At 41.7% G+C, this 12021-nt stretch overlaps 1 protein-coding gene across 1 annotated transcript in view; it reads left to right on the forward strand.

The window, feature by feature from the left end:
• The window catches only part of RARB (retinoic acid receptor beta), a 450938-nt gene that overhangs the window by 220848 nt on the left and 218069 nt on the right, over positions 1 to 12021 (forward strand). The gene's annotated exons all lie outside the window — the stretch shown is intronic.

Genomic DNA, 12021 nt, shown 5'->3' on the forward strand with positions numbered 1-12021 from the left:
TGCCCGTTTTTTAAATTTGCTTCCGCTTGGCGGTCTCTTTGCAGGAATCCTTGAAGCCACGTGGCCATTTGAGACAGGTTAGTGAAATTAAAATCAGGTAATATAATTTATAAATCCACCAAGGGGCCTACATAAAGAGTGATACTTTAAAATAAGCTGAAAGCAAATGAACAAGTAGGGATAATAATCTTAAGTCCTTTGGGTTGTGGAAATTTCATATCACATACACTATAAGACTTAAGAGTTAACTCTGAACAGGAGAGTCAGTTGCACTTAAATGTTAGTAAAGCTTAAGGTTTTTCCTTTTTAAATTACACATTAATATAGATAGAGGTTCTAATTTTTTCATTCTGAATTTCAGTAGATCAGTGGTTCCCAAGCTTGAGTGTGCATCAAAAGCAACTGGAAGGCTGGTTAAAATAGAGATTGCTGGGCCCCACTCCCAGAGTTTCAGATTAATTTCATCTGGGGCAAGACCCCAGAATTTGCAGTTGTAACAAATTCCCAGGTGTTGCTGATGCTGCATTCTTAAGACCATACCTTGAGAACCACTGTAATAGATCACCTTGAAGACCCCTGGCTTGTATCCTGTCCCAGACCTTTGATATATATAATACAAATGTAGTTAAGATCAATGCTATCAAGAAGAAATGTTTGTATTACATTTCAGTTTATCCATTCATGTCCTACATTTCCCTACCACGCCCGGCATCTCGTTCTTTGCCCTTCCCCCACAATGGAGGCGGAAAGGGCCCAGAGGACAAGGGAAGGATGGCGCATCCTCTCTGTGAATGCAGCTGACAGTTTGCACTACCTGGTGAATTCATGGCCTCAGCATGTTTCCCTAGGGTGAATTAATTGCTTTGCTTTTCCTTTTCCTTTGCATAAAGCCAGGCAGATTTGTCCCCTGTTTGGACAAGACCTTATTGCTAGCACTTTCCGAGGATGGCCAGAAAGTAGCTGCTGTATGAGGTTGATAGTGTTGTCAGGAATTTCAGGGCGGGGTACTGTCACTTGAGTTGGGAAATGCTAACTGAGGTCAATTCCAGTTCAGTTTCCTACCTACAGAATTATGGCAGGACGTGAGTTTGGCCCGCGTGAGATGAATAGGTCAGCAGAAACGTATTCTTGTCTTCCTAATAGCAGACAACTCTATTTTTAAGCCTTAAGTCAGAGCACATTTTTTCCCGTATTTGAGATCCAGCCATTCATGTCCTCAAATGAGATACTCTGAAATCAAGGGCATAGACCACAAAAATCAAGAAAAACCTAAACCCCCCAATTTTTTCCAAGTCAAAATTGTGCATAAAAAGTTATTATGTTTAATGCCTGAAACTGAAAATCATTGCTGGATAACAAAACTACCCCCCAAATCCAGTGGCTGAAACCAACAACCCTTTTGTGACTTTGCTCGTGGCTCTGCGTGGGGTATGGAGCTCGGGAGAATAGCTCATCTCTGCTCTCCGTGCGGTCAGCTAGGGTGGCTTGGATGACCCATGACCATCTACTTCCAAGTCGACGTCACTCCCCTCCATTGACAAGTCGGTGTCAGGGCTGTTGGTGGCGGGGGCGGGTTTTCCTCCTTGTGATCTCCCCATACAGCAAGGCTGGGCTTCTGACAGCAGAGTAGTAGGGCTTCTTACAAGGCCCGGTGTGCAAAAGCAGGAACCGCCAAGACCTTCCTTAGGACTAAGCCGGGGACTGGCCCCTCGCTGCCTCTGTTACGTTCTGTTGGTTCAGGGGGTCCCAGAGCCAGAGCAAACTGAACAGGACAGTTACTCAGTGCTTAAATATCAAGAAGCCTTCGGTGATTGAGACCACCAAAGCGACAGTCTGCCACGCTGACAGTGACTGGATTTTCTCCTCCCTAATCCTTGAGAGCTCTTTGCATTTCGGGTCCCACATCCAGGCTGTTCCATGTAAACAGGGAGCAGGGCATCAACCTCAGGGTGGATATCAGAGCCTCCCTAAGAGAAAAGAGGCTTTGACTTTATCTGCCAGAGAGTTTTCAAAGCACAAGAATGTGTATCTGCTTTGAACAGGCATCTCTGTTTTGCTTCCTCCCAAACATCCCTCTAGTTACTGCCTTATTTACCCCGTTGTCACTTCCCTTCATAACACTTCATAACACCTCCGCCTAACACTGTATCGAGTTGTCCTTTATCTGGTTATCATCCATATCCCTCTATGTAAATGTTAATTGGACATAAAATCCCTCCCCGGGGGTGGGGAGCCAGCACCCACAGCATTGCCTGGCACGGGGAAGGCTCTGCAAACATAGTTATTGAATGAATGAATCTAGACACGTGGTATTTGAGAATATGCCTGTGAGGCAGAAAGGACAACCGCATAGGAAGTTGTTCTAATGCAGAGGCTGCGGCGAGGGTCTGTGTCTCCTCGCTAGGGCATGGGCTGTGCACCTCCTTGTTGCGTACTGTGTGTACCCTCTGCCAGTTCCCATGGTGTCATTGTTCAGAGGTGTCAGCGGACATCAATCATGGGTTTAGAGGGTTTTCTGTGGAGCCCACAGCTCCTTTATTCGGCCAATTAGGCTTTGTGCTCCTGTTTCCAAATACAGAGGTGGGAGAAACATGAACCCCGCTTTATCTAATGCCTTAGTTTTAAGGAATAGCTGCCGGAGCAATGCTATATTATTTCCAATTAAACCTGGGATATCCTCGTCCTTGCTAAAACTGGTTAGTGAGCATTAGCTATTCATTCCTAAAAAGAGGCTTAAGCAGATAGTTTTTCATTATGTTCTGCCTTTCACGGGGACTCAGGGAGGGGTTCTCTTTCTTCCTTTCTTCCTTTCTTTCTCTCTGTTCTGCTTTCTATCAATCCGTATTTTTTTTCTTGCTTCGCTTGTTTTCTTTTCCCCCTTGAAAAGTTGGTGCTATTGGTTAGAATCCTTGTTTGTGCTTATTCCCCTGTCCATTTGCTCTTTTGATTGTTTATCGATCACAGAAAAACAAATCAGATTTCCTTAATGAATTTTATGTGCTTGCATCTGATTTGCTTACAGGTCACCTATGTCTGTCATTTGTCGGGACTCTCATTGGAAGGCCTAGTCTATTTCTTACCCCTTAAAGAGTCTTTATCGGAAAACTATTCATCCTGGCCCCATACCAGTGGTCCTCGGGCTGTGGTTTTCATCTGTTTTACCCACCCCAGAACATTTCTGTGTTTTCTAACAAGGCTAAGAAATTGCTTTGAAAAGGAATTTTAAATGTTTCCCTTGGATTGTGTCCTGGTTATTTTCCTCCTCGTCCTCTTGATTTTCCTTGTTCTACCCCCCCCCCCACACACACACCCATTCCCTTTCTGTTTGTACTACTGGAGTGGGTCAACTCTTTCCGTGGGACCCTCAGCCCTGTATGGCTGCAAAGGGAGGGCATCTGACTAAGACTGTTTTTTAGAAGCACTAATGGGAGTGTTGTCTCTAATTACATTAACCTTACCCAAATACTACAAGCATGCTATGGCTGCACATCAGAGTTTTCTGGCATTTTAGACTTTAGGCCTAGAGTTGCTTGAACACAACTGTGTATTTTAAGTTCGGATAAAAGACCATTTATGTCCCGTAGCATTTGGACCCTGCATGAAACATCACTTCATGTCACTTACCCAGACACAGATTTCAGTGTCTGGGTAAGTGGAAAAACAGTCCAGTTGATCTCCTGAAAGCAAACCCAGACAAAGTCGTGGGCATGGTGGGACCTCAGCAAAAGCGAGAACGTGATCCCCTGCTCCTTTGGAAACATCCCAGTTTCCTGTCTCTCTCCATCCGAACTCCCATCTTTCCTGATAGGGACATCTGTCTGGCTCTCCGAAAGCAGGCAAAGATCACGAGCCCAGATTCTCTTGGGTTTGGCATCAGACCCCAAAGCTTCTGATAACTAAAGTCTACCTGAAGCTAGCATGAAATCATTTATCATCTCTCCTCACCTTTGGCAAGTAAGTCTGCCTTTAGCATTGCTCATGTGTGATTTTTGTGGGTTTAACCTGGCCCACTTTTCAAAGAACTTGATGTTTTCCTTCACTTTCTTTTTCTTTCTCTCCTGTGTGGTTCCAGGTCGGTAGCTAATTAGTTTATTGCTCATTTATCTCAAAACTTGTCTGTTCAATGTCTGCAAGTCAAAATTACCAGACAGTTCTGAACAGGACTGGGTGCAACTTTACAAACTCTCAGCTTCCATGATTTTCTACATCAATTTCAGAAGTTTATACAAATCACTCATTTCTTTCCACCTCCCTATTGGGCTGTGTGTGTAGGGGGAGAAACATGGGGACTGGGAGCTGAAAAGTCCCAAATTCTAGATGTGGATCTGCAGTGTGTCAACTATGCTACCTTTAGACATCTACTCCCCTTCTTTAAGATGAAGCTTCTCTCCTCTGTATAATCTAGATCACTATGACTACCCTGCCCATTCAGGAATCATTGAACAACCAAGTAAGAAGCAACACTTTCATCTACTTAGTAAACACTAATCATGCACTTATTATGTACTAAAGGAGACAGAATACAGAAGTAGAGTGAAGACACTTCCTACTCTTTGGAGGTATTGTCATCATCATCATCATCATCATCATCACCACGAACAACAACAACAACAGTTGCCTTTATTTAATGTTCAGACTTAAATGATATCATGGTGCCCATAGTTTGACTTTTGGTCTCATGATTCAGTTGATATCACCTGGCCCTGAATATCCACAATACTTTATTGTCACTCCTGGATAGTACCTACTGCATTAATTTAGAATCTGCCACTTCCTAGAGTCTCAGTGGAAATTCGTTGAAATTAATTAATGAGTAAGTAATGAAGGAGTGAATGAAAGATGAAATTTTACCCTGGACAATCTACGTTTGCTTCCTACGCTTGGCAGTATCAATGGGGATCCCTGTGAAAGACCCTTTTTTTTCCCTGTTTTATCTGATTCTATCTGGTTTTCAACTGGAAACTGATTCTCTCTTCTTCAACTCAACTCTAAGATTCATACTCCCTGGAGTAAAACCTTTGCTGAGATTCTTCTGTCTTACCCAAGTAGATTCAGAAATATTTGGGAAAATAAGCAATCAAAACCGCAATTCAGGTTATTCCTTGCCTCTCTGATAACTTTTTTTTTTTTTTTTTTAAGATTTATTTATTTTAGAGGGAGGAGAGGCTGAAGGAGAGAATCTTCAAACCAATTCCCTGCTGAGCTCGGAGGCCACCACACAGGGCTCCATACCATGACCCATGAGATCATGAACTGGGCCAAAACCAAGAGTCAGATCTTCAACCGTTTGAGCCACCCAGGTGCCCCAACCTGTCTGATAACTCTTAACATTTGAGGTGGGCAACCATAGCTGGGTATTTCCATACTTCCTAACCTTACATTGCCTCCTTGGGCCAGGTGATTACATGGAGACCAGAGAATTGCTTCAGTTTGAACAATGGTCTTTGAGCCAGTTAGTTGCAATAGTAAGCCTGGCTCCGGTAGTGCCATGCTATCATCTTAAACTGTCTGTGGAATTCCATCAGGACTGAAATACATAACATGGTTTCTAAGGAAAGAGAGTTAAGAGATTTGAAATAAAATTCAGGGGTGGCTGGGTGGCTTAGTGGGTTAAGACTCTGCCTTCGGCTTAGGTCATGATCTCAGGGTCCTGGGATCGAGCCCCACATCAGGCTCTCTGCTCAGCAGGGAGCCTGCTTCCCCCTCTCTCTCTGCCTGCCTCTCTGCCTGCTTGTGATCTCTGTCTGTCAAGTAAATAAATAAAACTTTAAAAAAAAAAAAGAAATAAAATTCAGTATAACTCTGTACCCAAGAAGTTATTCTTTTTTCTTTTTTAGTATTTTATTTATTTGAGAGAGTGAGCTAGCATGAGCACATGGAGGAGCAGAGGGAAAGGGAGAGGGACAAGCAGACTCCCTGTGGAGCATGGAGCCCGTGGTAGAGCTCAAGGAAGTGTTCAGTGAGGGGCTTCTTGTGTGTGGGGCTGGATCCCAGAACCCTGAGATCCTGATCTTAGCTGAAGTCAGACCCTTAACCAACTGAACCACCCAGGTGCCCCTATACCCATGCATTTTTCTGCGAGAGTACATGTGTACTCCCCAGCTTTCTTCAAATTCTCAAAGGGATCTGCGACCCACCCCATTCCCACCACCCCAAAAAAAAAGAAAAAGAAAAGTTTAAGAGTAAGTGATTGAAAGATTCTGGTCTACTTAGAGAATGTGATTTCTTCTAACATATTTTCCTTTTCCCAGAACTGCTCTGTAGCAGTAATAAAATTGTAACCCTCCAAACTGCCCGGTGGTAGACTTCAAATTAGACAAGTCTATCGTGTGACTCATGGAACTTTCTCATGCTTTTGCATTCAATAATCAGGAAAATCCCGTGTAACTTTTTCATGCTTCTGAAGACAGTAATCAGGAAAATCCTTGAGGAGACTGTGGTTTGAAAGGATGCGAAATCAGGTTATGATCATGTGTGCGCTGATACTATGCTTTTCCTCTCTGGAATTTCCTCTTGGGGGTGGTCTGTTCTTCTCATTTCCAAAACTTGTATCAACATCCTCTTGGACCCAGAAGTGTAAGCTACTAATTATTTTATTTTCTATTATTTTGTACAAAGGAGAAAAGGAACTCTCACAGGCTACGGAAAAGCTTCCCAGGGTACAAGCAAACTAAATTATTATTTCTCATCATGTGTTGTACAACGGGAAGCTAAACTTGCAAGTTTCCCCCCAATGCCTGCCTTTCAGCCCACTCAGTGTAAACTAAACCATGCATCCCAATAGCCTACTCTGAGTTAAATGCCCTGGTTATTTTGTTTTGCCTTCGCTGGCTTTGATTTATCAGTAACAGAGTTGTACACACTTAGGGAGCATAGAGGTGTTAATACTTAAAAAATAGCCTGTGCTTTGCTACTATTCAACTGTTGAATGATGAAGGATGTTCCCTAGGAGTTTCATGAAATGGAAAAAATAGGAGTTTTGAGTCACATAAATTCGTTTGCAGTGTTTTTTCCATTTCCTTCCAGCACAGCATAGCGACAGTGCACACACACTCTGGATTCAGATGGTTGAGGTTCAAATCCCAGCTCAGCCACTTACAAACTATACAACTTGGGGCAAGTTTTAAGACCCTCTGTGTCTTTAGCCCTCATGAAAAGACTAGAGATACTAATGCTGTTTTCCTTCTCACATTTGCAGGAAAATTAGATATTTTGTCTAATACTCATATAGAATACTCGTAGAAACTCGTAGAATACTGCCTGACCTAGGCCAGCTGCTGCACAGTTATTTCTTTTTTTTAATCAGTCTGGTTCCAAAAGGTAACACTGGGGCTTGTGTGGATGCACCCGACCAGGAGAAGGCCTCAGAGGCCATCTGCCCCCGCTGGGCCAGTTGTGGTGGTGGTGGTTTTGTTGTTGTTTCCATCTTTCCTGTCTGTCTCTTCTGAGGGCAAGGTTCTCCTTGACCAGCCAACCCATCACGCTCCAAGGGCTTTCAAACTCTGAAGTAATCTGATGGAATTCCTGTCATTTAACCCCTCTGTCACACAGCAAGATGCCTCAATCAAAGCCTCTTCAACTTTTCTTATCAGGAGTTTCTTTGGCTAGCGGGGGTTTTGTTTGTTTGTTTTTGTCCCCCTTCTGTACCTGTGGTTAACTTCTAACCACTGAGCCTCACCTGACCGGTTTATTTTAATTATCATTATTCTGCAGATAGTTTCCTTAAATCAGTTCTGAGAGGATCCATGTGTGAGTTAATCATGAGCATAATGAGTAAATACCCAACCCCCCGCCCCCCCAAAGTAGGCTTGAATAGAAGAGAAAAACAAGATGCAGATTCAAAACTTTTCAAAACCTCATAATTAACTGAAGTAGTTTTAATGTAAGAATCACAAAATTCAGTTTAGTGATGCAGATGGCATCCTAGAGTCTCGTGAAAGGCACTCAGGCCAGAACACAGAGAATAATTTTGTTTGCCTCATAATTAGGTTTATTTTTTATAGGATACATCTATAATAGACTTAGCTATTATTAATTAGGAAAAAAATGGTAAACAGGAACTCAGAAAAAAAGACTATTTTTAATCCTTACACAGAAAATGCCCAATAACATTCCTGAGAATTTCCTTTTATTTAAAAAAATATATATTCTCTATTTGCAAGTTAATAGAAAGGATTTGTAGTGAAGATTATGGACTACAAGATCTAGTTCTTACTGATATTTATCCTGATCACATATAATTTTAAAGAGAGTAAATGGTGTATTGCCAGCAATTTGAGTGATTTAATAGAGCCATTCTGGGTTTTTTGAAAAGAAGTATTTGTAGAATTTTAGAATCTTCTAGCCAAGTTTCTTTATCTTTTGGATAAGAAACTTGAGACCCACCGAGCCACTAATTACACCCAGCTAAGTGAGAGCAGAATACAAAAGCCAATTTTCAGAGACACTCTAAAAGGAGAATTTTTTTAACTTTGCATTTTGCCTTTTGATGTATTTTCAATTTTATTTACATCAAATATTCTTAGTGTTTGTTTTTTTCTGAATACTCTCTTTTTAAAAGAGAAAATTGGTTTGCTAATGATTTGCATTAAGGAGAAAATGAAAACAGAGCATGAATTTTAAGGCAAATGTTGAGTAAGAAGAAAAGAAAATGAACTTATTCCTTTCAATCCATATACAAGGCCTTGGCAATTGAAATATGAAAGCCTAACAGAAAGAAGTTTAAACCAATATTTTTTGGAGGCAAAACAAGGGATAGAAAGCTGGACGAACACAATTTGAGGGCTTTATTTTCCAGTAAGGCAAATGAGAAAAGCATATAGAAAACTATAGTACAAAGAAATTTTCACTAGGGAAGTACAGCAAAATGTCTTAGAGGATCAGAACAGGGTTGTAGGTCACGGGGGATGGCTCTCCTTAATATTTAAAATTGATGGCTCCCAAGCGTTTATCCCCAGCTGAACCTTCCCCTGGAATTTCTGACTCATTCAGCTGCCAACTAGACATCCCCACTTGCATATCTAATTTAGCATATCCAAAGCACAATTCCCAACCTTGCCCCCCAAAAAGTGCTCCCCTATGGACTTCCCTGTCTTGATTGATGACAGCCATCCTTCCAATTGTTCGGGGCTACAAACCTTGGCATCATCCTTGTCCCCTTTCTTTCTCTCTCACGCAGCATCTGACTTATGCACAGATCAGATCCCATCATTCATTGCCCAGTATCCTCCTATGCTTCCCATTTCTCTCAAAGTTGTACATGATCGATGGTGCCTCATAGCCTTACCTCCTACTCTTCTTTCATTCCCTTCCCTGACTTTGCTTTAGCCAGATTGCCTTCTTGCTGTTTCTCTTCCATGCAAGATGGACTTCCAGTCGGGGCCTTTGCCCTGGTGTTCCCCCAAGCTTGAGTGCTTTCCTCCCAGCGGTCCATATAGATCACCCATTCGCCACCTGTAATGCTTTGCTTAAGTGTCACCTTAATGGGACCTATTTGGAGCATTTTACTTAAAATTGAATCCCCCGCTCCCCGACCAGCCTTTCTGATTCGCCTTATAGGCTCTCTTTTTTCCCCATAAAACTTAAATGTTGGCATACTCTATAATTTATATATCTGTTTTTCATTTGTCTGTTTATTATGTGATCTATATTCTACATCCTTCTGCTTAGAATGTAAGTTCCAAGAGAAGAGGATCCTTGTTTGTTTTGTTCATTGCTGTATCCCAGATGCTGGGAACAATACCTAGCACATAACAGCTCTAAATAAACATTTGTCAATAAGTGAGTAAGTGTATTCATGGGGGAATTAGGGTTATTTTGTTAAAAAAAGGGGGGGGGGAGAATTGTAGTTTTTAAACAGGTTTGGATCCCAGTCCCCTCCTTCCCAGAATGATGCACATATGCAAATTTACATGAAACTTTGCAATCACTTCCAGGAAGCTTACACACACCCTGGGACTCATCCACGAACCCAAGATGAAGGACCTGTGTCCTAGGCAGAATGAACAACATGCAAGAAGCTCAGAGATGTTAGAGGAACCATTTGGCTTGAGTGGGTGGTAAAGTAGGAGAATAATGTAAGATGAATTTTAGCTATACTGTATGGGGCCTGGAATACCAGAGTAAGGGGTTTTGCTACTTGATGTGGAAGGTGAGAGGAAATCACGAGGAGCAGTGCCTGGTAATCTTGCCCTGTGAGCACCTCTAACTCAATGTGGAACAACTGAAATTAATAGAATTTCTGAAAGGCTTGTACAAGCCCGCTCTGTTTATAGAAGGTGTACATAAGCACTTTATCATTTTGATAATTAAAATGCATCCGTGCCCCTATTAAAACTATTTTCGTTATCAGCTTTCATTACACTTCTGGAATATGTCTCAGTCCTGTCATTCCCCGGGTATCCAATTATTATCACTGTCATTTGATTCATTAAGAACTAAGTTTTCAATTTGATATTGCCCATCTCCTACGGTGTTTTGATTGTTATTTGGGGAATATCTGAAGGAAGTTTCCTATCTCCCAAAGGCCCTAAAAAATGCCTCTGAGTGGGAGGATATGTAAAATGAAGCCATCTATGCTCCCAGACTCTGTATATCCTCTCTAAAAAAGAAAAAAGGAAAAAAAAAAGAGTCTAAATAAGCCATCTAGGCTTTCTATTCCCCCCCAAACTGAAAGAATGTCCTATGTTTGAGTTACAACTGCTGGGTCACAAACCACCCAAAACTTAGTGGCATAAAGCATAAAGCAACAAACTATACACAGCTTTGTGTTCTAAAGCAACCATTTATTCTGCTCATAGATTCTGAGTTAAGGATTTGGACAAAGTGCAACCAAGATGGCTTACCTCTACTCCACAATGTCTAGAGTCTCTGGTGACCATACCTGGAGACCAGGAATGACTGGGAGGCTGGACATTGTAATCCCATAGAGGATAACTCACTCATGTGTGTTAAAACCTGGGATACAATGACTTGAGGACTGGGACTGTGGACCAACATGCCTCATCTTCCATGTATTTTGGGCTTCCTCACAACATGGAGGCCTCAGAGTAATCAAACTTAGTACATGGCAGCTCCAATGAACAAGATGGAAACAGCACAACTTTTTATGACCTTACCTTGGAAGTCCTATGGCAACACTTCTGCCATATTTAAATATCCACAGCAGGCCTCCATTCAGAGAGAGGGAACAGAGACCCCATCTCTCTGTGGGAAAGGTGTCCCAATGAAGTATGGCCATTTGAAAAAATTTATTTATTTACGTTTCAATGGAAGTATAGTTACACACAACATGACATTAGTTGCAGGTCTACAACATAGTGACTCACCAAGTCTGCACATTATGTGCTGCTCCCCCAAGTGTAGCTCCCACCTGTCATCACGCAATGCTATTACAGAGCCCTTGACAATATTCCCTGGGTTGTACTTTCATCCCTGTGACTTATTCATTCCACAGCTAGAAGCCTGTACCTCCTATTTCCCTTCACCCATTTTTCCCATCCCCCTTCCCCCACTCCCCTCTGGTAACCATCAATTTGTTCTCTGCATTTATGGTTCTGCTTCTGCTTTTTGTTTATTTGTTGTTTTGTTTTTTCGATTCCACACGTCAATGAAATCATATGGTATTTGTCTTTCTCTCTCTGACTTATTTCACTTAGTAGGTTCATCCGTGTTGTCAGAGAATGGACATAGAACATGACTAGGACTTATTCTTAGTGTGGCCATTTTTTTTTTAAACACCACACTCCTAGAAATGTAAGCATCTTATGGAGAGTGTAGGACAGATTACTTATCATGGACATTTTCCTATGAGACACACTAAATCCACCATTAATTCAATATCTACACAAAAATTGCAATTAATTTCTAATTATGTGAAGCAAATGATCAGCTTAACAGAAACAACTTATGTTGTGAGAAGTTGTAGAATCTGCACAGACAGTACTAAGATCCCTGGAAAACTGTTGGAAACGGATCTTTTAAATGGGTGGAGGGGGGGAGAAGATCACTAAAAAATGAAAT

This window comes from Mustela nivalis (assembly GCF_964662115.1).
Source record: "Mustela nivalis genome assembly, chromosome: 1".
In the NCBI taxonomy this organism is placed as follows: domain Eukaryota; kingdom Metazoa; phylum Chordata; class Mammalia; order Carnivora; family Mustelidae; genus Mustela; species Mustela nivalis.